Source organism: Stegostoma tigrinum, chromosome 2, assembly GCF_030684315.1.
Source record: "Stegostoma tigrinum isolate sSteTig4 chromosome 2, sSteTig4.hap1, whole genome shotgun sequence".
Classification (NCBI taxonomy): domain Eukaryota; kingdom Metazoa; phylum Chordata; class Chondrichthyes; order Orectolobiformes; family Stegostomatidae; genus Stegostoma; species Stegostoma tigrinum.
Window position 1 is genome coordinate 54641098 of NC_081355.1, and position 27751 is coordinate 54668848.

Below are 27751 nucleotides of genomic sequence, written 5' to 3' on the forward strand. Positions count from 1 at the left end.
TAAACCACCCATGTTTTTACTTAGGAAAAAGGAAAATATTGGGTTAAATTCCAGTGATGTTAATATTTCACTTAGTGATACTCCATTTTTATGGTTTATGATTAGAATACAGTTGTGGAATGTTTCTGTACAAGCAGGATATTTGGCCCAGCAAACTACACTAGTATTTTCCTCCATCAGCTGCTTAGGGTGAAATCTTCCCCTTCCTAATGCAGCATGAGCAGTGTCAAGAAATGTGGAAAATAGAGAGAATTAAAAGATCAGTCTCCTCATGCAAAAGAAAATTATTTTTTTTCCATCAAGCCTTAAAGGGCAACTTCAGAATCTCGCCACTGAGTGATGACTAACTTATTTCCATGCGTTTGCATCTCAAAGCCCTAACTCGCCTTATTTTTACATCATTTTCCAGTTTGCCTTTCCTTGTCTGAGCAACAAAATGGACAATTTCCTGACTTGTAAATCAGAGTGGGTACATGGGGGCTGCAGTTCCCCAATGGCATGTTCCAGTTGTAGTGTCACTACTGCTTCACAACAAAGTCCTGCATTCTTTGTGGCCACCATCCCAAACAACCCTGAACCCACGCAAGTCTCTGCCAGCAAACCACTCTTCTCCCCATAGTATCATGTATCCTTTCAGACTAATACAGACTTCAGTTCTTCAACACTTTACTTTGGAACTCAGGAACGCCTAAACACATGCATACTTTGCACGTAGGGACACCCAAATCTCATGTAACTACAGTGGATGCACCTTGTGGATCTTGGGTTGCTTTCTTAGCATCAAAGTGTAAGCAGGCAGTAGTGATAGAGGACTGTAAAGTCAGGGATACAGATAGGTGTTTCTGTGGCTATGAGTGAGGCACCAGGATAGTGCATTGTTTCTCTGGTGCTAGGATCAAGGTTGTCTCTGAGCAGGTACAGGATATTCTGACAGGGGAAACTAAGCAGCTGGAATTTGGGGTCAAAATTAGTACTAATGACAGGAAGATAATGCAGTTGAATGCATGGCTAACGAGCTGATGAGGGAAAGAGGGCTTCAGATATCTGGATCATTCAGATTTCTTCCAGGACAGGTGGGATCAGTGCAAGGATAGATTGTACCTAAGCTGGAAAAGCACCAATATCCTTGCAGGGAGGTTTGTTAGAGCCATTCAGGATGGTTTAAACTAATGTGCTAAGGGTTTGGAAATCAAAGCAGTAGATCAGTATGTGGAGTGATTCAGGAGAAGGTAGAGGTTAAATCAAGTCTAATGGGAATAATGGGCAAGGCCAGTTGAATGAGCACAGTGGCTCTGGTGTCTGAAGTGCTTTTATTTTAATGCGTGGAGTATAACAAATAAAGCAGTTGAGCTTAAAGCCTGGAGTGGGGTGTTGTATAATTGATTAAGGAGAATGCCATAGGCTGCACTGAGCGGGTGTTTTTGTGGGCTCCTCCAGTGAGACCGTAAGGTTAGAACCCAGGAATAAGAATGGTGCAACCACTACAATGGGGTTATACTGTAGGCCTCCCAATAGCCAATGTGAAATAGAAGAACAGTTTTATGTAATTCCCGCCTCGGGTGACTGTCTGTGTGGAGTTTGCACATTCTCCCTGTGTCTGTGTGGGTTTCCTCCGGGTGCTCCGGTTTCCTCCCACAGTCCAAAGATGTGCAGGCTAGGTGGATTGGCCATGCTAAATTGCCCGTAGTGTTCGGGGGTGTGTGGGTTATAGGGGGATGGGTTTGGGTGGGATGCTTCAAGGGGCGGAGTGGACTTGTTGGGCCGAAGGGCCTGTTTCCACACTGTAGGGAATCTAATCTAATCTAATCTAATCATGGAAAGATGTAAAAAGAGGGTTGTTGGACTGATTAATTTTGACTTCCCTAATATTGAATGGGACTCACTTAGTGTCAGAGGCTGAGACAGTGCAGAATTTGTTAGGTGTATCCAGGAGGGTTTCTTGAAGCAATATGTAGACAATCCAAGTAGGGAAGGGGCTGTACTAGACTTTGTTTTGAAGAGTGAGCCTGGCCATGTGATTGAAGCTCTAGTGGGAGAGCATTTTGAGAAGTGACCGTAATTCTTTAAGTTTTAAGATATTTACAGATAGGATAAGCCTAGTCCTAGGGTGAAAGTACCAAATTGAGGGAAAGCTAAATTCAGCAGTATTAGGCAGAAACTGAAGAAATTAGACTGGGAGCAACTGGTTGAGGATAAGTCCACATCTGATGTGGGAGTCCTTTTAAAGGCCAATTGATTAGTGTTCAGGACCAGCTCATCCCCGTGAGGAGGAAAGATAATGGTGGCAAGTTATGCGAACCCTGGGTGGCGAGTTATTGAAAGCTTAGTCAAAAAGAAAAGGAGACTATAAAGTTTAGCAAACTGAAGACATACAAGGCTCTTGAGCAATATAAAGGAAGCACGAAATAATTTAGGCAAAGAATCAGGAGGGCTAAAAGTGGCCATGAAAAATCTTTGAGGAGAATCCCGAAGGCATTTTATAAGTATATTAGGAGCAAGAGGCTAGCTTGGTAAAGGGTAGGTCCACTCGAGAACAATGGAGGAATTTATGCAAATAGCCAGAGGAAGTGGTCCTTAATGTTGCATTGGTATTCACCAAGGAGAAGAACATAGATGATAAGTTAGTGAAGGATATGCTGATATTCTAGGGCACATTAATATTAAGGAGGAGAATGTGTTGAATATTTTATAAAACATTTAAAGTAGATAAGTCCCAGGCCTGATGGAACCTGTCCCAGGATATTGAGGGTGGAGATTACTAGAGCCTCAACATAGATCTCATATCTTCTTCAACAGACAAGATCCCAAAATACTGGAGAATATCTGATGTTGTTCCTTTGCTTAAGAAGGTCAACCAAGATAGGCCAGTGAACCTTGCATCAGCAGTAGGGAGATTATTGGAGAAGATTCTTTGAGACAGGATTTACTTGCAATTGGAAAATAATGGACTTATTAGGGATAGTCAGCAAGGTTTTGTGTGGGGCTCCCTTGTCTCACAATGTTGACTTGAGTTTTTTTGAGGGAGCGATGAAGATCATTAATGATAGGGCAGCGGTTGTTATCTATATGGACTTTGTTAAACCATTTGACAAGGTAATTTGTCAGGTCCAGAAGATTGAGTCACATGGGATCCCATGGTGAGTTGTTAAGTTGGATACAAAATTGGCTTGGTCATAGAAGACAAATGATAATTACGGAGGGATGTTTCTTCCGTCGTAATCTGTGATGTTCTGCAAGGGCCATTGCTGGGACTGAAGTTGTTTGTAATATATGTAAATGATCTGGAAGAAAATGTGGGTGAACTGATTAGTAAATTTGCAGACAACACAAAAATTTAGACAGTTGCGGATACTGATGTTATCAAAGGATACAGCACGATCAGTTGGAGAAATTGCAGATGGATTTAATCTGGAAAAATGTGAGGTAATGCATCTTGGGAGGTCAAATGCAAGAGGAAAGTATACAGTAAATGGCAGGACCCTTAGGAACTTTGTTCTACAGAGGGACCTTGGGTTGCATAGTCCCCTTAAAGTGGCAACACAAGTGGATAAGATAGTAAAGTTGGTGTACGGCATGTTTGCCTTCAGTCAGTTGAGGCACTGAGCATAAAGTTATGTTGCAGCGGTATAAAACTTTAATTAAGCCACATTTGGAATGTTGTGTGAAATTCAGGTTCCTGCTCTATTGGAAGAATATGGAGAGTTTGTAGAGGTGCAGAAGAGGCTTACCAGGTTGCACACAAATATCATGCCAGTGGTGTGAATGCTGGAAGCAGCTGACAGTGGCAAGCACATATGCCTTTGTAGCTGTGTGATTCACTGTGAAAGGTGTGCAAGAGCACAGATACATAGTTAATGTGGTGAAAAGCAGAAGATTGCTCAGTGACTGTTCTCTCTCAATGTTGGACTGGGCACTATGAATCTCACATGACAAAACACAAGATTAAAATGGAAAAATTCTTCCCTTAGTTTTTTCTGTTGGTTCTCACACATCCTTTTAATGTTATCCTTTCCATGAACAGCAATAATCTTTTAAAAGAATTGAAGAACTATAAACAAGAGGCCTGTCAAATAGAACTCTACAATCTAACCAATTTTTAAATCTAATGTTTAATTTGCTTTGTGACTATCATAATTTGGCTTTCTGATGCCTTTGTCTGACCAATATAAAAATGCTTTTATTTCTTTATCTAATCGTAGTTAGTTTTATTCTGTTGTGTCTTAAACTCTGGTCACAAAGTCTCGAAGCTGGGGCTTTTCTTCAAACTTATTTCTGGTAAAATCCTACAGTAACTATGCTGTACTTTTAAAATGACTTTTATATCCCTCATATAACCTGCTTATCCAAGGTTACAGAAGTATTCCAACTGCAGCTGTGAATCAAATGCTGCGTTTCCGTCTCTAAATATAATGTTGTTTCAGGTCTGTTCAATCTGACACAGCTACACATATGCATACGTTTAAACATGAATTTAATCTTCATGAGAGACATGAAGCATGAAGAAAGGGGGATGCTATCCTGCATTCCTGCTGTGGCGTGACAATGCCAACTTAAACATCAAGGATACACCGATTATCCATGTCCCAAGATCTTTGGAGGATTCATTGGTGGGGAGCTACAATGTGTGGATCCTTTCCTTTTATATCCTTATGATAAATATGTGTTATCTCTGCTGAAGCTTTCATTTAAGCACATATGTGAATGTTGTTACATGTGCCTGAGCATTTGGCACCATTTTGCTAACCCTGGATTCTACTGTATTTCAGTCATATTTTAGTACTGCTAAACACCTGTTACTTTTTAACCAACATATTCTCTCACATCTTGCCATTTAATTCAGGGAGTCATTGAACTTAGAAGTTCACAGACTCCTTTTCATACATCCAATAGAATTCCCACCAGGTCATTTGCTCAAATGTTCCAGACATTGATTAATTATTTCAAAAGTTTTTGGTTTTAAAATGATATCAGTGATAATGGGAACTGCAGATGCTGGAGAATCCAAGATAATAAAATGTGAGGCTGGATGAACACAGCAGGCCCAGCAGCATCTCAGGAGCACAAAAGCTGACGTTTCGGGCCTAGACCCTTCATCAGAGAGGGGGATGGGGTGAGGGTTCTGGAATAAATAGGGAGAGATGGGGAGGCGGACCAAAGATGGAGAAAAGAAGATAGGTGGAGAGGAGATTATAGGTGGGGAGGTAGGGAGGGGATAGGTCAGTCCAGGGAAGACGGACAGGTCCTGGTTTGCTTCAGGACATGGTCGAGCAGTTTCAAGGCTGAAGAGATTACAAGAGAGTTGCAGTGGGAGAGAGATTCCCTGAGGGTGGTCCGGAGGGAGGAGGGTAACTTCTTCAGGTTAGGCATCCCTGGAAGAGGCTTCGCAGTGAGGTTAAAATTGTATCAGTGATAATGGGAACTGCAGATGTTGGAGAATCCAAGATAATAAAATGGGAGGCTGGATGCTCCACCTTCTTTTCTCGCCATCTTCAGTCCACCTCCCCCCCTCTCCCTATTTATTCCAGAACCCTCACCCCATCCCCCTCTCTGATGAAGGGTCTAGGCCCGAAACGTCAGCTTTTGTGCTCCTGAGATGCTGCTGGGCCTGCTGTGTTCATCCAGCCTCACATTTTGTTATCTTGGTTTTAAAATGACCCTGTTTTCAATCTGAAAATGTTAACATAATAACAATAATAGATAAAAATGCAAAAATGTAACATTGCAATATTACAAACTAAATAATTTACTGTCACTGCTTGATTCATATAAATCAGGAGGGAATGTTTCGCATGATAGACTGGTTAGCAAGGTTGGCTGACATGGAATTACAGGGAGTATTAGCCATTTGGACTCAGAACTGGCTCAAAGAAGACAGTGTCGTGGTGGAGGGTTGTTTTTCAGACTGGAGACCTGTGACTAGTGGTGTGCCTCAAGGATCCATGCTGGGTCCACTGCATTTCTTCATTTATATAAATGACTTGGATGTGAACATGAGGTATGATTACTAAGTTTGCAGATGACACAAAAATTGGCCGTGTAGTGGATAGTGAAAGAGGTTATCTTTAGAGTGCAACAGGATCTTGATCAGATGGGCTGATGGGTCGAGGAGTGGCAGATGGAGTTTTTAATTTGGGTAAGTGTGAGGTGCTGCGTTTTGGAAAGGCAAATCAGGGCAGGACTTATACACTTAATGGTAAGGTCCTGGAGAGTGTTGCTGAACGAAGAGACCTCAGAGAGCAGGTTCATAGTTATTTGAAAGTGGAGTTGCAGGCAGAAAAGATAGTTAAAAAGACATTTGTTACGTTTGCCTTGATTAGTCGTGCATTGAATTGGGAGGTCATCTTGCGGCTGTGCAGGACATTAGTTAGGACAGTTTTGGAATACTACATTCAATTCTGGTCCCCCTGTTATGGGAAGGATATTGTGAAACTTGCAAGTGTTTAGAAAAGTTTTACAAGGATGTTGCCCGCGTTGGAGGATTTGAGCTTTAGGGAGAGGCTAAATAGCTTGGGGCTATCTTCCTCGGCGCGTAGGAGGTTGAGGGGTGACCTGATAGAGGTATATAAAATCATGAGGGGCATGGATAGGTTGAATAGCCAAGGTCTTTTTCTTAGGGTGGTGGAGTCCAAAACCAGAGGGCATATATTTAAAGTGAGAGGGGTAAAGGTTTAGAAGAGACCTAAGGGGCAACATTTTTATTCAGCTGGTGGTGCATGTATGGAATGAGCTGCTAGAGGAAGTGGTGGAAGCTGGTACAATTACAACATTTGAAAGGCATCTGGATGGGTACATGAAAGGAAGGGTTTAGAGGGATATGGGCCAAATGTAGGCAAATGGGATGAGATTAATTTAGGATATCTGGTTGTCATGGACAAGTTGCACTGAAGGGCCCGTTTCCACACTATACAGATTTATGGTTGTATGACTCTATGCATAGGTTAGTGATCCAAAGTTATCTAGAGCTCAAGTTAAGGTTTTGTGCAAATTTAACTTCTCTTTTTCTGCTTTTGTGTTCTCTGCCTCTTAACACAAAAACAAAGTTTTGATTTGCCTTTTTCGTTGCTTAATCTATTTGTGCTGCTGCTTAGTGACTTATTTATTCAGTTGGCCCCCTGCCTGTTCCTTTACTTGTATTGAAGTTTGATCAGTCAAAGGAAAAACTGCTTTTCCTGCTCCAAACAATTGGGAATATTGGAGGCCAGTGCTTTAGATACAGATATCTGACATATCCGTATATGTCAGATTGAAGATCTTTTTCCCTCAGCTTTGCTTTCCCAGCTGCAGAGAAGTAGGCCAGTGTGTCCTATAGAATTTGGAGAGATAGGTTAATAGTCAATGATTTATGGTTTTGTTTCTCTGATTACTGAAAGGAATTATAACTTTTAGAAAAAATATCTATTTTGTTAATAGAAGTTTCAGTTGGAGTTTTCCACACCTTGGAACCCATGAAGGGATCCTGGAGGTTATTGGATATGTAGGGGAATCATAAAATTTATATATTGCTGTTTGCAATGTGCATTTTTTTTGTTTCTCTAAAACCACTTTCAGCTACTTCATGTTTTGTCATCCTGTGATTTTCTAGAATTAAGGATAGGACTTCCATATTTGTTGGGAGTCCCACAGAGATAAGTTTGAAAATTACTAAGGCTAGCTAATCACAACAAAAAGTCCTTGCAAATATCCTAATGGATTTGCTTAGAAGACTTTTATATTTGAATATTGTTACATTGAAGAATATTAATTCAAAGTTGTAATGGAAATACATATTTTGTGGTAAAGTTGCATGATCTTGCAATTTTCTTGACTAAATAAAACATAAAACTAATACAAAACAAGCATATGTCATACATTTCCTTTTTTGTTACTGTGCTATAATAATGTAATATTTTTGTTTACTTTTCAAAACTCAGCCATACTGAAACAACATCCTGTAATCATCATAGTCAAGCTGATGTGGCCTTCAGAAGGTTACTTTGGGGAAGTAGTCGTAATACACTTCCCCCCACAGTTTTCTTTATCTTGAAACTTCTATTTATATGCTCAAATATCTTGTTTTGATCTGTAAATGGTATATGTACTACGTAGAGTTAATTGTAAATAAATTAATTTGGGAGCTGTTGCATTGCTTATTCTGCAAAACCAAGCTTTAAATTTGTAGTATCTTGGTAGTAAGTCACTTTTGGATATTTGTCTTCAAGATCTTTTTAGTGGTAAATTCAAACGAAATTTTCGAATTTCACACATTGAGCAAACATTAAAATTAGCTTGATATTAGCATAGGGCAATTTGGCGACCTGATATATTCTCGTCAAACTTTCCTTTACAGTCACCTGATTTTACTAGGAAATGGAATGGGCAGTGGTTCAAAATCACTAATTTTGCATTGTTGCCATGAGTTAAACATATTCCTGTTACCAATACCGATGCATTGAAGATGTTAATGTCACTGCCTTTTGAAGCTTGCACAGCTGAAGATTCTGTTGGACTCCAAGAACATGAAATCAAGGAACAAAACTTTAACTGGAAGTGGGATGTTGTGAGGAGGGTGTGTTTGTATCATTTATTGGATGACAGTCCCTTGCCAGATGCAGAGCCAGGGACCAAGCCATTGTTTTTATTTTGACTGCATGCTTAAACAGAAGCCAGATATTTTCATGTAGAGAAGAGCAAATAAGCTAGATATGGGTGGTTAAAAAAATGTTATATTCAGCTACTTGAGCATTTTCTTTCCAGGATAGAAAAAGTCATCTCTGATCTTCGACATGTGTAGCAAATTGTTTTAAAATGGAATTGATAGAGACATACAGTGATGGTGTTTAACATACTGCTGATAACACATGATTCCCCAAAAAGGGAGGTGGTCAACCAAAACTGCCTTAAACAAGAGTCTTGCCATTTTGTGCTGCTTTCTCTTGCTGGAATAATAAAATAGTTTTTAACCAGTTTAGTCTTGTGATGGTTGCTTCTGTTTGTGTGCAAGACATAATTTAGTTGTTGCCATTGTAGTTCTTAGTGGTAGGTCTGATATTCAAAAAATGCAATAATTATATTTAGAGTCATAGAACTATACAGCATGGAAACGGACCTTTCAATTCAACTTGTACATGCTGACTAGTATCTGAGATAAATCTAGTCCCATTTGCCAGCATTTAGCCCAACTCCCTCTAAACCCTTCTGATTCATATACCAACCAGTTGCCTTTTAAATGTTGTAATTGTACCAGCCTCCTCCACTTCCTCCGGCAGCTCATACGTGCACCGACATTTGTGTGAACAACTTGGCCCTTGGGTACCTTATTAAATCTTGCCCCCGTCATCTTTGAAACAATGCCCTCTGGTTTTGGACTCCACCACTTTGGGAAAAGACCTTGGCTACTCACCCTATCCATGCCTCTCATGATTTTATAGACCTCTGTCTGGTAACCCCTCAGCCTCCAATGTTCCAAGGAAAATAGCCTCAGCCTATTTGCTCTCTTCCCTTATTGCTCAAATCCTCCAACTCTGGCAACATCCTCGTAAATCTTTTTGGAACCCTTTCAAGTTTCACAACATCTTTCCTGTTGGAAGGAGACCAGAATTGCATGCAATACTCCAAAAGTGGCTAAACTATTGTCATGTACAGCTGCAACATGACCTCCCAACTCCTATACCCGATGCACTGGCCAATAAAGACAAGCATACTAAACACCTTCAGTATCCTGTCTATCTGCGACTCCACTTTCAAGTAACTATGAATCTGCACTCTGAGGTCTCTTTGTTCAGCAACACTCTCTAGAACCTTATCGTTAAGTGTATAAGTCCTGCCCTGATTTTACTTTCCAAAATGCTGCACCTCATATTTATCCAAATTAAACTCTATCTGCCACCCCTTAGCCAAACAGTTCATCCAATCAAAATCCTGTTGTACTCTGAGGTAACCTCTTTTGCTGTCCGCTACACCTCCACTTTTGGTGTCATCTGCAAACTTACTAATCATACCTCCTACCTTCACATCCAAATCATTTATATAAATGACAAAAAGCAGTGGACCCAGCACGGATCCTTGTGGCACACCACTGGTAACAGGCCTCCAGTCTGAAGTGCAACCATCCACCACCACCCTCTGTCTTCTACCTTTGAGCCAGCTCTGTATCCGAATGGCTAGTTTTCCCTGTATTCCATGTGATCTAACCTCGCTAATCTGTCTACTATGTGGAACCTTGTCGAATGCCGTGCTGAAGTCCATATAGATCACATCCATTGCTCTGCACTCAGCAGTCCTATTCGTTACTTATACAAAAAAACTCCAAGTTAGTGAGACACGACTTCCTGCACACACAGCCGTGTTTACTCTCTAACCAGTCCTTGCCTTTCCAAACATATATAAATCCTGTCCCTCGGGATTCTCTCCAACAACTTCCCCATCACTGATGTCAGGCTTACCAGTCTATAGTTCTTGGCTATCCTTACTAACTTTATTAAATAGTGCACCATGTTAGCCCACCTCCAGTCTTCTGGCACCTCACTTGTGGTTATCGATGATACAAATATCTCAGCAAGGGGTCCAGCAGTCACTTCCCTAGCTGCCCACAGAGTTCTAGGGTACACTCTGATTAGGTGCCAGGGTTTCAGCCACCTTTTTAATGCATTTTAAGACATCCAGCACCACCACCTCTTCAATATGGACATTTTTCGAGTCACTATTCATGCCCCTACCGTCTAAATCTTCTATATCCTTTTCCATAATAAACATTGATGCAAAATATTTGTTTGGTGTCCCCCCCCCCCCCCCCCCCCCGCCAACTCCATCTCCTTTGGTTCGGTCTTGCTCATCTTTAAGGGATCCTACTCTGTCTCTAGTTTCCCTTCTGTCTGTAGTGTATTGGTATAATCTCTTTGGATTCTCCTTAACCCTACTTGCCAAAGCTATTTCATGCCTCGTTTTTGCCCTCCTGTTTTTCCTCTTGAGACTTTCCTAAAGTCTTTATACTCTTCTAGGGGTTCATTTGATCCCTGCTGCTTCTTCCTGACAAATGCTTCCTTTTTTTTTGAACAAACCTCAATTTCTGTCGTCATCCAACATTCCCAAAACGTAACAGCCTTGCCCATCACCTTAACAGGCACATATTGTCTCTGGACTCTCATTATCTCATTTTTGAATGCTTCCCATTTACCAGCTGCCCCTTTACCGGCGAACATCCAGCCCCAATCAACTTCTGAAAGTTCTTCCCTAATAACATCAAAATTGCCCTTTCTCCAATTTAGAGCTTTACCTTTTAGATTCTTTCTATACTTTTCAATCACAATCTTAAAACTAATAGCATTATGGATAGTTCAAAACAGAACATTCAGATTACATGTGATTACAGAAGTGAAAGCTATAAAAATAATGGTTATGCCGTCTAAACAATTGGTTCATGTTGCTGTACTTGTGATCATGCGTAGTCATAATGATTTCCAATATGATATTTGTAATCCTATAAAGGTACACATTGAAACAAACAGTTGCTACCTACCAAGTAAACTTTCATTTTTGAATCAAATGTTGAACTACTATAAAGTTTTACTGTAATTGAGGCAAGAGAGTCATATGCAGAATTCAGAGAAGAAAGTGGTTTTGAATTGTTTGAAAGATATAGGCCAAGTTATTTGGTATGTTATGTCTCTTTAAATATGTGTGTATATATATGTGTGTGTGTGTGTGTGTGTGTGTGTGTGTGTGTATATATAGGGTGCATTGGTGGCTTGTGGTTTTTTTAATGTCGTTGGCTTTATCAGGAATTTGCTAAGACGCTTGTGTTTATTTTCTAAGAATACCCGTTTCCTAGTATTTAAACCTTAGTGACTATAGTGCTATCAGTTCATCAGGTTGCTAATCCAATCTGTCGGGTTTAACCGAATTGTTTCTTTGTAAAGGTTTAGCCGATTTAGCAGTTGAGATATTACCCATGAGAAAGTGATTTACATTAAGGTGTAACTGTCAAACACAGACCAGTAAAGATAAGGCAGTACAAGATAATGAAATTTATGCTTCACTGGCATTTTACAAAGAAAACCACACTGAGCAAGGCATAATTACTATTCTAGTTTGCAAATGTAATTCTTTCTTTATTGGTTCAGCTCCTAAGTCATTAGACTATAGCCAAGCAGGTACACTTTTTCAGTTACTTTGAAACTTGGCACCCTGGCATTGCTAGGACTTGGCATGGCTACTGCAAATGTGTTGCCAACCCCCATTGCTATGGGTCCGGAGTTGTATGTATACCAGTTTGGGTAAAGGTTGCGGATTTTCTCTGCTGAAAGGCACGTACGTGAAGCAAGTGGGCTTTAATGACAATGTGACAGTTTCATGCTCATTGGTAGGAGTTATTAAACAAGATTCTAGTTTAGTGAAATTGTAACTGTACTATCATTCCCATTAGTTGTACTGTTGTGCTACATTAATTTTTTTATGATTCAATGTTTATTATCAATGTAGTTTTCTCAAGATTTACATGTGTTGTTTTCTTTGTTTCTCTTCTGAAGCCTTCAAAGTAATATCCAAGCTATTTAGGCAGAAATTATCAGTGCTGAACTCAAAGATGATTTGCACTGTGTAAATGTTAACTGTTAAATTCTTCCTCCACTGCTTGGTTATGATGCATAATAAAGGTGCAACTTAGAAGCTCTGTAAATCTGGGCTGAAGTCTCCAACTAAGTCTTTCAAAATTCAAATAGTTTGAGACTTTACTGCTGCAAGTAATGAACACCTCGTTCTTTACAAGTGTGTGAGAGGGAGGGCTGAATGAGTTACTTCCACCCCAATTTGATTGTGGAAAATTTAAGCCTTCAGAATAGTTACATTTGTATTTGTTACTGCATCAATAATGCAACTGATCACTTGGGCTGATTTCTTGTTTCAAAGCCACAGTAATTTAAGTAATTGGCTAGTGTCATTCCTGACAAATACATAATGTTCTCTTTTCACCAAACCACCTTTGCTACTAACCTACAGTAGAGTGTAACTGCTTGCACATTATGTTGGGGGTGAACACTCTTGCCCACTTATGCAGCTTGGTTTGCTTTAATTTGTCACACTTTTAATTAGGTGTAAGGTTGGTCTTCTGTCTTGTAACGGGGTTGGCAGGAAAACAGGTGGGTGGATTTGTCACAGGCCTTCCACTCCTGCTTCCACTGAGGCAGTGGAGATATTGGGTGAATACCCATCTCTGGCCCAATTGAAACCTTTGAAGTGGTCAATTATCGTCTAATTAAGGGCATCATCCTGACAGTGGCCTAATGAAGGAGGCAGTTGTCGCAGCTGGCACTCAACATGCAGCCCAGCAGCTTTAACCTGGTGGGCTGTTAGCTTGTTCAAGGCAGGAGTAGAAAGGGGCCTCTTGCTGGGGCCACTGTGTGAATCAGAGGCACCTCCCCGCACATTTTCCTCTCCTCAACCTCCACCACTTGGCCTGACCAACGTTCCTTCTCAAACTCTTGCTGACATCTGTCATCTTGGCTCTAGGGAGATTTCTGCTGTATCAGCATGTTTGGCTCTGTTGCTGAACGCCACCTCCTTAGTCTACTTGCAGCGCAGATAGTAGCCATAACTCCTGCTTGGTGCTAGTGCTGAGAGGAGCTCTGGGCCTCCATTTGACTGGCTTATGAGGTGGGGTTTGTTTTTGGAGATGTTTGGAAGCTCTGCCTTTCATTGGTCAAGGAACCACCATCAAAAACTTAAAGCTGAATGACCTGGTCAAGTTGTGGGAGGGTGTTGGTGAACTCCAGCATTTTGCTGGGAAGTCAGCCCTCCATGTGTAATTCAGCCCCATTTAATTTTATCTTAATGCTAATGTTTATTAGGTATCAATCAAATATGTTTGAAAACTGTCGGCTCAAATTTGAAATGTAAACTATGAAGCTGCCCTGAAAAGGAAGGATAATTTTGTTTGCTGTTGCAGTATGACCATGTTTAATATTCCTTATGCAGGGGATCCATTGTGACGTTGTTTGGGGTATTTTGAATGGCAAGCCGGTATTTAAGGTCAGAAGTATTATACTTGGCAATGTGTCCTAAACTTTTTTTAGAAGATTAAATAATCTTTCCTTAACGCACAAAGTCTCATTGATCTAACTGCAGGTTTGCATTCTTCTTTCTACCCATGTCATTGGCACCTGAATTATTCACTTAAGTTAATCAGAACTTAATTGCTAAATTAAGAGTTTAGAGTGAGGTTTGTGATGTAAATAATAATTATTTAGACCTTGCTGTATGGGACACAATTTCAAAATTTGCACATATAAAACTTAAGTCTAGTTAACCATGAGGAGGATAATATAAAATTTCAAAAGCTCACAAGCTGTGGAATGGGCAGTCAAATAACGGATAATATTTAAATGTAAAGAAGTGTAAAGTAATTCATTCTGTTAGGAAGAACACCTACTTATAAACGGTGTAATTCTAAAGTGGATGCCAGTATGGAGGGACTTCTCTGTACATGTGCATATATCTTTGAAGGTGACAGGCTGGTTAGGAGAGTTGTTAACGCAGGATACAACATGCACAGTTTTATCAATAGGGACAGTACAAAAGCAAGGAAGTTATGACTAATTTGTGTAAACCCTCTTGTTTGGCCTCAGTTTAAGTCCTGCACCTGATTCCGAGCATTACACTTTACGAAGGATGAGAAAGCATTAGATTGGATGGTAAAACGATTCATTAGAACATTCCAGGCACACACAATCCCAGTTATGTGTATAAAATTGGAAATGTTAGGACTGATTTTCTCTGAGGAAGAGTGTTAATAAAAGATTTGAGATATTCAAGATGATGAGAGACTTGTAGGAAATGAGAAAAGTAGGGAGAAACTCTTCCAATTGAAGGGACGATCAAGACCAGAGGACACCAATTTTAAAAGGCAATTGGCAAAGGAAGCAATAGTAACACGAGAGAAACCTTTTTTAGACAGTGAGTGAATTTGGAATGCACAATCTGAATGTCTGGTAGGGGCAGGATCAATTGAAGCTTTGAAAAAGGAATTAGGTCATTATTTGAAAAGGGAATAATTTGCAGGGAGTGGCACAAGGTAGAATGCTCTTTGAGATTGTCAGCAGTAGTTGAACTGCTCCATGACTTTAAAGGACATCTTTTATAATATTGCCAGATTCCCTTTTAAGAGGCATTGAAAAAAAGTATATATACTTATCGGCGGAGAAACAAATTTCATTTTTACATTGACGTATCATCCTTCCATGAATTTTTACTGAAGAAAACCATGAAACAATATGATAATTTGTATTTACACATATCAGTTTGAACATTTCTAAGGCCTGCTGCTGTCATTTTGGTGTTTCACAGAAGGTATACCATCATAAAGGAATTCATTATCCATATAGTATTTTATAGGTATGGTCCTTTCATTCCCTTTTTCATATAACATTTCTTCTAAGATCTTGGATAAATAGTACACAGGTTTGTGGCCAGTAGACTGACTTTTCCCTGCTTATTTTCTTCAGCTCCCAAGCCAAAGGGCAACATTTCCATTCTCTCTCATGAATAGAACACCAAACCCACCTGCTCTAGGAAATCTATCACTAAGGCTGGCATGTGAGGATTTGCTTAAAATGAAAAATCATACTCTTGGATCACCTAAACCTGGGAATATTGGTGTGACCTCCATTGTATTTCTTAAGACTAATTCTCATATCGAGACATGTCTGTGTGTCTCACCAGTTGTTTTGTTGATAACACTCCAGGGTTGTGCCATTTCAACTTTGGAGGAAGCTGCATTTTTCTTCGTATGACCTGGTGTAACCAATTATGAGGGATTGATCCTCTCTGATTTTAATATTCTTGATGTAAAATTACATTTGACTCCCCCTGATATGTACAAGCAAGAGAGACCAGATGACCAATTTTTAAATTCCTTCCTAATCTGATCAATGACGTATTCTTCAAATCCCTAAAATCAAAAGTTCACACTCATGAATCATGAAGACGCTGTAGTGGTTTCCATCATATCAAGAGTGTTGTGCACAGCCTAACTTTAGTAGACCTGCCCTTACTGGAAAGTATCATTCTAGGTATGCATCATTTAATCCATAAATGCATCTGTTTGTGCAGTTTCCTGTCCATGTTGGATTCTTTCTTCAGAGGCTGAAGAAGCATCTCTTTTTGAAGCGGGTTTCCCTGTAGGAAAACCACATGGCGCTATGGATTTACAGCTTCCTGCATAGGTAACTAATATGGCCAAAGAAACTCCAAATCAACTGCTGCCTCACACCATCAGTGATCCAGGTTCCATTCCAAACTTGGGCAACTGTCTGTGTGGAGTTTGCTCATTTTCCCTGTGTCTGTGTGGGTTTCCTCGGAGGTTTCTATTTTCCTCCCACTGTCTAAGGATGTGCAAGGTGATTTGACAGAATTGCCCATATTGTCCAGGAATATGTAGGCTAATTGGATTAGTTAGGGTAAATATGAGATCACAGGAATGGAGTAGAGCAATGGGTCTGGGTATGATGCCTTTGAGTGTCAAGTATGGACTCAGTAGGCCAAATGGCCTCATTCTGCTGTGTAGAGATTTTTTGATTCTAGATGAGTCTACTTTTATCTCTATCACTGAAACATTCCTCAAAACCTTTGACTGCTAATCCAGTCATTACCTTATAGGTTCCCTCTAGGAAGACTGTTGGTGTGCTGCTTTCTTGAAGATGAATGTAACTGCTGCCTCTGAATATATTCTAAATTCTTCCCAGCTTTTTAAACTATTGCTGTTTAATCTTGCTTACTGCTTTGTCTTCTAATTTATTGATGGCTTTCAACCACATGGACTTTGTCATTTTGCTGAGAAGGCTTTGCATCTTTGCTACACTGTGCCTGCCTTGTCCAGCTTTACACTCTTAATCTCCATCTTGTTAAGGTCCCTCATGACTACTCCTGTCACACTGCTTACTAAAAAGGCCTATCCACTGTACATAGATAACAAGGTGAAATTCACTTCTGAAGAAGGGTCCAGACCCATCCTGCTCTGATGCTGCTTGGCCTGCTGCCTTCGTCCAGCTCTACACCTTGTTGTTTCAGATTCTCCAGCATCAACAGTTCCTACTATCTCTCTCTCTATCCACTGTACATGACCTCTTATTCTCTCCAGACCTATCTCCTGAATAATTACTTCTACTTCAACCATGTTTTCTTATTCTCTATTCTTTTACTCCCTTTTATCAATCCATGAGCCATACTACTTATATATTTAACCAACTTTTGCATTTACCCATTTACATCTTGCTGTTCCCACTATCGTGGTCTTTCTCCCATTATCTGAACTCTCTGGTTGGTACACCACTTAGAAACGTAGCTGAGGCAGATGCTGTCTGGATGAGATCGGTTTGTCTTGTTCACCATAATGATTATATGCATTGACATTTACCCTTCAAAATATCAGATCTTCTCCCGCTGGCTGGAACTGTCAAAATACCTGACCACTACCAGCTTCTCCAACATTCTCTATCTGAAAATTTGTGATATGGTTCTAATATTTGAGGCAGGGCCTTTGCAGTCTGATTCCCCATGTAATATTACAGACTTCCCATTACAACCTCTTCATTCCCTATTCTCCTGTTCCTTATTATAGACCATATCACCAGAAATGAAGACTCCCTCAGATAGTCTTATGCAATAATCTCACATTTTGCAAATCTTTTTGGAATTCTTGGCTTTTGCAGAAAAGGGGTTATCAGTTTGTGGTTCATTTCTGTGGGAGAGAAAGCTGAACAAACAGTTGATTCATCCGAGGCTGGGGGATTGTTGTGTAATATAGAAGACAGTTCACTGGATCAGGACGTTATTGTATTCTGTTCCATTCCAGAAACCAGGCTTTTGTTTTGCTGAGCAGTTCACAAAGGATTATTGACATCCGTAGGCCAGATGCCAAGGATTTGGAAATTGCATTGATTATTTTCCCACCATCCAGTAAAAATTAAAACTTCTGTTGGCATTGTGGTTAAGGAATAATTATTGAAAATATCGTGTGATATATGTATCAAGTAATAGTTGAGCCAGTAAGTCCCCCACACGCAGGCAACAAAGTCAGAAGTTGCTGGAAAAGCTCAGCAGGTCTGGTTTGGGGGGAGGGGGGTAAGTCAGACTTAACATTTCTGTTCCGGTGACCCTGCCTCAGTACTGTTTCTAGAAACAGAGGTGCAGCCGCTGTCTAATACAGCATAATTGAATGAATCAATGAGCAAGGTACTTGCAGCTCAACTTGCAATAAACACAATATTTTTATGCCATTTATTCTCATCATAGTGGTCATCCGAATCGTGTACAATTATGAATTACTTAAAATTCAATTGTTTGATTTGTAATTAAAGCACAATTCATTGTTTTAAGATAATTCCTTGAGTTGTGATACCTTAACTCACAGCAAAAACACTTAGAAATGCGAGGGAATGATTTAATACAGTTCATTTGCTTTTGGCTGCCATGCCAATTTAATATTTTGGTTTCATCTGTAAATCTGTTTAATAGATTTATGCAGTCCACCTCAATGTCATGCAGCAACTTCACCTTTGTGCAAATGCCTAGGTTTAGCAACCTCCTCCCCACCCCCACACCAAGCAGTCTTGAATCATGGAGTCCTCTATTCTCTGTACTGTTATGGTACTTCCAATTTATGACATGATGGAGGCGGGAATCAATTGTCTTTTCAAAAATTTCTTTAAGATAGCCTTCGTTTAAAAGAAAATCTTTAATGTAAAATTGAACCAAATGTCTTTGGGATTCATGCTCAAATCTATTAATTTGAACACGAGCACAGACTCGAGAATGTCTAGATTGACTTTGTCTTCGATAAAACCTATCAAAAAATTTGCAATAAATTCTTCCATGGACAGTTTGACCTTTTGAAATATATCAATGATTGAACACACTGCAGACTTCTAACAAATAATCATTTTTTAAAAACTTGTCCACACATTGTAATAGAATCCAAATCACTGAAATCAAACTTTGAGTATACTTTACTTCTAATCCTACTCCTAATCCTGGTAAAGACAAAGCTAAAACCATACTTGTTTCCTCTTGGTTACATAGAGTAACTCAAATCTACATTTTCACCTCATTTTTCCATCATTCATACAGTGTACATTAGCAAAAAACTAGAATGTAATTCTAGTTGGAGAGCCCACAAAATGATACAGGAATTTGGAATTAGGAGCTTTGAGGAACAGTGTTTTTGTTAGAAAATTCTTATTATTCCTGCCACCTAAGAGATAAGTTAATTCCTCTGATACGTAGTCCATCAACCACGTACTGAACAAGAAGCCTATCTGTTTTCCAAAACTCTTGTATCTTGTGCTTCAATGCAAACTGTAGTTTACCGTATCTATATAATCCCTCGCCCTTCTACCTGATTGGACTGCTGTCTGTGTATCCCAGGTGACTGCATTACTTTTTCTAAAGTGGGAATAGAATTAGGTTTGTTGCCACATGTACTCACATGAGTGCAGTGAAAAGTTCAGTGTTGCCACTTATGGTGCCATCTTAGAGACAAAGGTACATAGGTAGAAATAAAGAAATGAAAAGTTAAGTATTACAGTCCTTCAGTTTTTTTTCTCCCAATTTGTCATAAGAAATTTGTCTGTAATTTACATGTGACACAGGAAGTGTTATAAGAAAGGAAATACATGCAAATGAAATGTTTTTATTATGAATTGCTGACCTACAATTGGTATTGCTTACAGTAAGTCATATGTTTTATAAGTGTAGGCGTTTTATACGCTATAAAGTTTCCTGATCAAACAACCATTATATTAAGTAATCTGAAGTTTTTCTTATTCATTCATGGGATAAGGGCTTTGTTGGTTAGGCCAGCATTTATTGCCCATCCCTAAATGTCCAGAGGACAGTGAAGAGTCAACCACATTGCTGAGTTCTGGAGTCACGTATAGTTTTTGTTTACTTAATAATTTGCCTTTGCCTTTAAAGAATGCATAATTTGATCAGAATAATTGTATGAGCTATATAGAACTACTCACTGTTAAGCATATGCATTTGTTTTATAATGTTTTTGCATCTGTAACAAAATATGCTTTCATGCCAGACATCCAATATTAATATCATTTATTGAATGAATCAAGAAGGTAGCTCTTGTGGTAAGTCAGATGCCATTGTGTTTCAACAGAATACAGTACATGAGCTCTTACTGTCCAGTACATCAAGATGTTACAAACTAGCAAAGATAAGGACTTTTTGGTCAGCCTTGGACAAGACATTGGGGAAGTCTTAGACAGAAATAATGATTAATTTACAAACTCTCGAGCAGTAGAACGTACTGAGCCACAATGCATTAAATCTGTTAATGAGCTTGATCTTTGCATTCACCCTGTGTTTACTTAGAATCAACAATGTTTACAGCACAGAAGGAGGTCATTCTTCCTTTTTGTGTTTTACCCTACTCTTCCCTGGAGACCATCCAAACTGTCTCCCACTATTCATCTTTCTCCGTAAAAGCTTGCTTCAAATAATTACCCAATAGCAACCTGACTTGCTTTGAATCTCCCAACTGAACCCTCCACTGGCCCAGACTTGTTTTATCCTTCACAGAAAGGTCTAATTATCATCCTGAGTCTACACTGAAGTGTTCTTCATTATGCTCACTGCAACTCTCTCTCTTTTATGGTTGCTGTAAGGCACTTTTTTGTGCATCTTCCACTCAATTTACTTTTCCAGAGCTCTGACCTCAATATCCTTTATTCTTCCATATTCACTTTTCCTTCAAACTATCCCTTCTGTATACACTCCTAGTAAGTCTACTCTTGTTTTCATTCCCCTAGTTGTTAATAAACATTTCTTCTACAAATTGTGCTTCCTGTTCAGACAACTCATCCCACTCTTAGCCATTCACCTCCCCTCCTCATCCTATTATCAGAAGTAGCAAAAGACAGTCACATGAGCGGAGTCCCTGTTGCACGACATAAAATGTACTGTGAACTATTACACTATCTCTAAACTTCCCTTTCTTTCTAGTGCATTTGAATTTATAATTGCTTCACAAAAATGCTTCCATTTTCACTCTTATATCCCCCATAACCTAATCAATTTTTTTAGCATGACAACAGAAAAGATCTAAACTACTTCTAGTCATCAATAATATTTTGTGGATTAAGATTGTTGCTCAATTTTCCTCATTCTTCTTGACTTTTTCACAGACTGCATGTACGTAAACAGTGTTGATCTTCTATACTTGCACAGTTTCTTCTCCAAATCTATCTACATGTATCTACTCTTAGGTCTTCTGGTGCTTGTCCATTCTTTAATTTTTGTTTCTTTTAAGCATCTTAACTCTTATCCACTGAAACACTGTTTCCACGTGTTAGCATTTATATAACACATTTAATATTTTTGAGTCATTTAAGGCATTATTTTTTAAAAATTAATTCATGGACATGTGGGCATTGCTGGCTAGTGCAGCATTTATTGCTGTTTCCTAGTTGCCCCTTGAGAAAGTGGTGATGAGTTGCCTTGTTGAACTGCCGCAGTCAATGCTGCTGTGGATAAATCCACAGTACTGTTAGGAAGAGATTTTGACCCAGCAACAGTGAAGGAATGGTTGTATATTTCCAAGTGAAAGTGGTGAGTGGCTTGGAGGGGAACTTGGAGGTGGTCATGTTTCCATGTATCTGCTGTCCTTGCACTTCAAGATGGGAGTAGTTGTGAAGGTTCAGAAGGTCTTGTCTGAGGGAACTCGATGAATTTCTGCAGTGCATCTTGTAGATGGTACATGCTACCACCAATGAGTATGGGTGGTGGAGGGACTGGATGTTAGTGAATGTGGTGATAATCAAATAGGCTGCTTTGCCCTGGATGATGCCAAGTTTCTTGAGCATTGTTGGAGCTGCACCAGTCTGGGCAAATTAGAGTATTCAGTCACACTTCTGACTCATGCATTTGTAGATGGTCCAGAGGGTTTGGGGAGATGCGTTACTCACTACAGAATTCCTATCTTCTGAGCTGCGCTTGTAGCCACTATATTTATATGGTGAGTCCAGTTCAGTTTCAGGTCAAGGTAACCCCTCCCCTGAGATATTGATAGTGGTAGATTCAGTGATTATAACACTATTGGATGTCAAGGAGTGATAGTAAGATTGTCTGTCTCTTACTGGGGATGGTCATTTGTGTAAAATGATTATTATTTTGTTATTCACCCACTGTCAAGAAACACGATCCTCAGACCATCATCTTTGAATAAACCCTGTTCATATCTCTTCTGTTTGGTCCGTTATTACTGTATCCATATTGCTATAAGCCTTTTTTTAAGCTGTTTTCACATTCTATGGGGAGATGGATTTTGGAGATGGATCTTCAGATCCAGAGGTAGGGACATTACAGCTGTACCATAAGACCTATGTGAATTTTTAGAGATTCTTTTCTGGGCAGTGAATGCTTAGGAAGTGTAAGTTGGTGTTGAAAACACCTCTCGTTTAAGTTCACAATGTATGCGTTTAAGAATGACATAGATAACAAAGTGTGAAGCTGGATGAACACAGCAGGCCAAGCAGCATCTCAGGAGCACAAAAGCTGACGTTTCGGGCCTAGACCCTTTATCAGAGAGGGGTCTAGGCCCGAAACGTCAGCTTTTGTGCTCCTGAGATGCTGCTTGGCCTGCTGTGTTCATCCAGCTTCACACTTTGTTATCTTGGATTCTCCAGCATCTGCAGTTCCCATTATCTAAGAATGACATAGCCCAGGTTTTCCCTAAAACAATGCTATCAGTTGAAGGAAAAGTGTAACTACCGAGTTTGCGTGTTCTTAGAATTCCCAGTGTGAATGGAAAGACGCAACTACACGTGCTGTTAAGACCTCTTTAATTTTGCCAACTGACTTGAAAATGATCCGTTGAATCATCATTTCAAAGTGTTTTTATTTATGCATGGGATTTTGTCGCACTGGCAAGTTCTGCGTTTATTGACCTTGAGAAAATCATAGTGAACTGCTACCTTGAACCAGTGCAGTACAAGTGGTAGAGGTATATCATCCCTTTTGACATGTAATCTCTCCAACCTTCCAATCCATAACAGATCTTTTATTCCATTGTCCCCTTTCCCTTGCTGTGTAAACCCATAATGCTGTAAGGGTGGGAGTTCCACTGCTTTGGAAAGGGACTATGAAGGAACAGTTTTGGTGTTCCAAAGTCAGGATGGTGCGTGACTTAGGGAGTAGGGGCAAGAGAGGGCCCGTGGGGCAGGGGAATGGGGAACGGAGGATAGGGTCGTCAGGATGTCTTTGCCTTTGTAGGTGGTAGAGGTCACGCATTTTGAAGGTGTAATTGAAGGAGCCTTGGTGACCTATCTCATGTAAATGATGCAGTTTGCTGCTACTGTGCCTCATTGGTAGAAAAAGAGTGAATCTCTAAGGTTGTGTGTGGGGTCCTAATCAACTGCTTGGCCATGAGCAGATTTGTTAGAGCGGCAGTCATCAAGGCTAGTGGAGTGTATTCCATCGCTCTTCGATTTGTGTATTCTAGGTTGTGGACCTGCACTGGGGAGACAAGAGGTGAGCTACTCATCACAGATTCCCAGCCTATGACTTGCTCTTGTCATGAAAGTATTTATAGATGTCAGTGTTTTCTCTGTATTGAAACAGCTAGACTGGTGTCACAGATGGTTGTGGAGCACAGGTTTTCAGTCCTAAAGACAGAATGGTAATATCTGTTATTTGACATCATTTGGAGTGCATGAAATTGGCTGAAGAATGATATCTGCAATGCTGTGATTTCAGATGGAGGCCAAGTTGGATCAGCTGCTTGGTGCTTCTGATTAAAGTTGGTTAAACATGCTTCAGCCTTGTCTTTTTGCAATGATGTTTATGTTCCCATATTGAGAATGGAGATATTTCTGGAGACACCTCCACCTGTTGTTTAGTTGTCCATAATCATTTATGTCTGAATGCAGCAAGACTACAGAGCTTGGATCTGGTTTGTTGTTTGTAGGATTGCTTAACTTTGTGCAAAAAAATTATGGAGAAATAGAAGTTGCAAAATTTTGTCTTACTATGATATTACTTTGTAATGCTGGCTGGACGGGTGGTTGGTGCTGCAGATGACAACAACAATGGGGTTAAATTCCTTATTGGATGAGGTTATTATGTGGCACTCTCCTTCTCTACTTCCACTCTTACCTGTGGTATGGTGACTCTTAGGTTAAACCATCATCAGTCATCTGTTTCTAATGAGAGAGCAGCACTATCATCTGTTAGGACTTTGGTGACACTTTTTTGTAATGGTGCGGTTTGTTTTATTTAGTCATTGTAAAGCCAATCCATGTCATTGTTAGCAAAGCCATGAGTGAATGTATTATAAATATTGCATATTTTCTCGTCTACACTGATGACATAGTTGTCTTTTTCTGTTGTCATCTTATCTCAACTCTGTAATTTTGAGTTGTGGTTGTGAGTCTTTTTTTTTAAACCAATTTTAATCGAGTGTTTTCCATGTGAAAAATCATTAACAATTAACATCAGTATTTGTTTAATTGGGCAAATTAATGAAAATTCTTTCTTCTAACATATTTATTTCCCTGAAACTGCTGACTGGAGAGTTCAATACTGCTATGTTAAACAAAAACCCAATAACATGACTAATCTTGCATCAGCATCTTGTCTTTTATTTTGTAATCAACCTGTTCAGAGATATTATTGCACACCTCTGGGGCAGGTGGGACTTGAACCTGAGTTTCCTGTTCCAGAGATAGGGACATGCCACTTTACCACAAGAACCCAAATTTTGTCTTTTTTATAATAGACTTCACTGGATGTCTAATTTACGTATGTGCAAAATGTTTGTACGTATCTAAGTATGATTCTTTCATAGGTTGTGTGTCCTTGTGCTAATGTTTATTTTCTCAATATCTTTGTTTTGCCAAATTATTCTTAGGTATGATATAGAATTAATTACAAATTACAACTATTTAGCACTCTGAACAAGGGGAACTTGAATAGCTATACCTTAGCTGGAACAGGGTCTTGTGGATAAGAAACACCTTAGAACATAAGCGGAACTAGATGACAAACTAGAGAAAGATGCAGGTCTGGGGCTAGTTCTCCCTTTGTCCTTTGTTCAGTCTGCCATCTCATCTGCAGTCTCTCATCCTCTCCCTTTATCAACAACATAAAAATCGTCTTTTCTCAGTCTGAAGAAGAGATATTATAGTCAAAATGTTAACTTTTTTGTTTTTTGTCTCCAGGGTTGTGGCCAGACAGCAGTTTCAGCTTTTATTTCACATCTCCAGCATAAGCAGTATATTGCTGTAACTTTTCTTCCCCACTAAATAATTGGGCCAGTGATGAATTGGGGTCCTTCAGGAGCCATTAATTGATCCTTTGAATGGTAAGAGCAGAAGGTGTCTGATGTATCCTCGCATCCAGCACTTAATTGTGGAGGTGGTGAGAAGGAATCCGATATCTCTCAGGGCCCAACTTGCCCAGTTATTTGTCCTTGCCAGAGGATAGTTGTGCCCATTGTAAATCTCTTACTTAGAAGCCTTAATTCATGTTGATGGTGGACACCCTTGGTGACTTGTTCAACTAGCCCTAAGGTGAGTCTGTCAAGTCATGGTGTGGTGGAGCCTGGCCCACTATTGACAAGATTATTTCATTTCTTTCCTGTTACTCAGGTCTAATGTTTAAACTGTTTCCCCTGCTATGCTGTTTGAATCAAGAGTTCAAAATCTGTTCTCTGTGATAGTAATCCCATTTTTGAATTGAAAACAAACTGGAAACATTCTTTATGAAGGATTTGAGGTAAAATGTATAAGTTATGATCTTATAATTTCAGGATGTAGTAGAGAACGGGACAAACATATATGTTTATAACACCTGTACACTTGCTTTACATTTGAAATTACAACATAATTGTCTATATAAAAAACAAAACCAGAAAATTCTGGAAATATACGGGAAACCTCTTGGTGCCTGTTGAAAAATAAGACCAGGTAATCTTATGGGTATAACCTGTTGTCAGAGCTGAAAACCGCAAGGTAATCATTCTATTGGCATTTAAAAAAGGGAGGAAAATGCTCGTAAATGGAATCTTTCGATAAAGTTAAACGCTGATGCAGAGATATTTGTCAGCATCTTCTGGTAAATTAGTTTCATGATTACCCTAATCATTTAATGTTTGACATACTGTATGGTGTTCCCTGTAAGAATGACATTCAGATTGTATAGTGCCAAATACATAGACATTCTCAGCTATCATTATTCTTGAGCTAGCCATTATTCTGTGGTAGCTACTTGGCATGGTATTATTTGACAAAGCCTTGTTAAGCTTCTCCTAGAGAATACAATTTAAAAACGTGATCACGTAAAAGCAATTGAGCCAAACCAGGCAAAGCAAAATTACTTGTATTAATTTGGAATAGTTAGTGTAATGGAATGTCCAAAGGTGCATAACAGGAGCATAAAAAAGCAAAGTATGACACCAAGCCACACAGGAGGGTTTTCAGTTAGATAGCCAAAAGCTTGGTCAGAGAAATATCTTAGGCGTACCTTAAAGTGGAACGTAAGGCGAGGGGGGCACAGGGCCTTTTGTAGGCACAGCCACCAATCACAGTGCGATTAATATGGGGATGCAATAGAGGCCCATACAAGATGCTCACAAATGTTTTTGAGGATTGTAGTTCTGGGGGAGATTACAAAGGTAGCAGAAGGAAAGCCATAAAAGGGACTTGAAAGCAAGGATGAGAACTTTAAAATTGAAGTTTTGCATGAGCACAGGAGTGATTAAAGGAATGGGACTTGCTGTGAATTAAGACATGAGTGAAAAATTTTGAATGATCAAGTTTACAGTGAGTAGAATGTGAGTGACCAGCCAGGTATGTTTTGAAATGGTTGAATCTAGAAGTAACCCAGCTTTGAACAAAGGGCATGAGCTCAGAGGGATGAAGTCAGAAAATGTTATGCAAATGCAAATATACAGTCCTAGCATGAACGTGAAGACAGAAGTTCATTTCAGGATAAAATTTGAACCTGATGTTACAAATGACTGTATTAATTTCTAACTGTTGCCAGGGAAAGGGAATGGAGTCAGTTGCTATAGAACAGAGGATAGAGCAGGGACCAAATACTGTAGCTCCAAACTTAACAGTGTTTAACTGGATGAGATATCACTTCATCCATTACAAGGTGGCAGTTAATTGCTCTGATATTTTAGCAACAGTGAAGGAGTTATGAAAAGTGGTGAGATGGGGGAATTCTTTCCCCCCCCCAGCATATAGGTAAGACCGAAAGCTATGCATGAGGATAATGTGGCAGCATTATCTGGTAACAGTGCAGAAGCAAAAAACAACATTGCAAATAATTCTCTGGTCATAGCTGGATGAGTCAGAATGATGCCAGCTGGATGAGAATGGAGAGGCATTAGAAGTGGTGGTTAGGTGTTATGGTTAGCCATGTCAAAGGTTGCAGACAGGTCGAGGACAAAATGTTCAACTTTATTCAACATAGGTTGTCATTCATAACATGGTGAAGAGCAGTTTCAATACATTTGCAAGGGAAAACATCTGACTGGGGGGTGTGGGGTTTGGACATGAAGTTCTGGGAAAGACAGGATTGGATTTGGGAAATGATAACCTATTCAAAGACTTCGGAGAAGAAAGGGAGTGACAGGAAATGGGACGGTAGTTTGGGAGAATGGTGCCTCAAGGGTCATATTTTGTGAGGAGATGGTGATGCAAACTTGAAAAAGAGGGGGAACAACTCTTGACGATATCAGTTAACAAGGTCAGAGAGGGCTGGTTAT

At 39.6% G+C, this 27751-nt stretch overlaps 1 protein-coding gene across 7 annotated transcripts in view; it reads left to right on the forward strand.

The window, feature by feature from the left end:
* Positions 1-27751, forward strand: part of LOC125463139 (apoptosis regulator Bcl-2-like) — a 225602-nt gene that overhangs the window by 59840 nt on the left and 138011 nt on the right. The window contains exon 2 of one of the 7 annotated variants that reach the window (XR_007249766.2): positions 25197-25339. The exons of the other annotated variants lie outside the window; for them this stretch is intronic. The gene's annotated coding sequence lies outside the window, so the exon portion shown is untranslated. The remainder of the gene's footprint in view (positions 1-25196; positions 25340-27751) is intronic. 7 annotated transcript variants of the gene reach the window in all.